Below are 1114 nucleotides of genomic sequence, written 5' to 3' on the forward strand. Positions count from 1 at the left end.
AGCAAACAGAAATTGAAAGACTTTGTGGCCACTCGTCCGGCCCTGCAAAAGATACTTAAAGATGTGCTACACTCAGAAACACAGAAACACGGCCATCAATATGAAAGAAGGGAAAGGAAGAACACCTACCAGTAAAAGAGCATGGGAGACTCGTGCGTGAGGCGAGCGGAGCCGGAGACGAGACTAGAGGCCGAACTCGGGATCTGACAAGATGGCCGGGCTGCCCCGCAGGATCATCTAGGAAACCCAGCGTTTGCTGGCAGAACCAGTTCCTGGCATTAAAGCAGAACCAGATGAGAGCAACGCCCGCTATTTTCATGTGGTCATTGCTGGCCCCCAGGATTCCCCCTTTGAGGGAGGGACTTTTAAACTTGAACTATTCCTTCCAGAAGAATACCCAATGGCAGCCCCTAAAGTACGTTTCATGACCAAAATTTATCATCCTAATGTAGACAAGTTGGGAAGAATATGTTTAGATATTTTGAAAGATAAGTGGTCCCCAGCACTGCAGATCCGCACAGTTCTGCTATCGATCCAGGCTTTGTTAAGTGCTCCCAATCCAGATGATCCATTAGCAAATGACGTAGCGGAGCAGTGGAAGACCAATGAAGCCCAAGCCATAGAAACAGCTAGAGCATGGACTAGGCTATATGCCATGAATAATATTTAAATCGATCTGATCATCAAGTATGCATCACTTCTCCTGTTCTGCCAAGACTTCTTCCTTTTTGTTTGCATTTAATGGACACAGTCTTAGAAATATTACAGAATAAAAGCCCAGACATCTTCAGTCCTTTGGTGATTAAATGCACATTAGCAAATCTAAAAAAAAAAAAAAAAAAAAAAAGAGCATGGGAAGCTCAAAGCATATACTAGAAAATATTTCCGGGAAAATGGCAGGGCAAAGTCACTACATATCAATAGTCACATTGAACATTAATGGTCTGAATTCTTCAGTTAAAAGACACCGTTTGGCTGACTGGCTCACAGAACACAACCCAACTATTTGTTGCCTACAAGAAACACATCTCTCTAACAAAGAGGCATGCAGACTGAAAGTGAAAGGTTGGAAAAAGATATTCCATGCCAACAAAAAAACAAAAAAAAAGCAGGT

General features: G+C 42.8%; 1 pseudogene; it reads left to right on the forward strand.

Annotated features, from left to right (window-relative positions):
• The first annotated feature begins 211 nt into the window (after nucleotides 1-211).
• On the forward strand, nucleotides 212-790 carry LOC100351180 (ubiquitin-conjugating enzyme E2 N-like; annotated as a pseudogene).
• The last annotated feature ends 324 nt before the right edge of the window (nucleotides 791-1114 follow it).

Source organism: Oryctolagus cuniculus, chromosome 13 (assembly GCF_964237555.1).
Source record: "Oryctolagus cuniculus chromosome 13, mOryCun1.1, whole genome shotgun sequence".
Lineage (NCBI taxonomy): Eukaryota > Metazoa > Chordata > Mammalia > Lagomorpha > Leporidae > Oryctolagus > Oryctolagus cuniculus.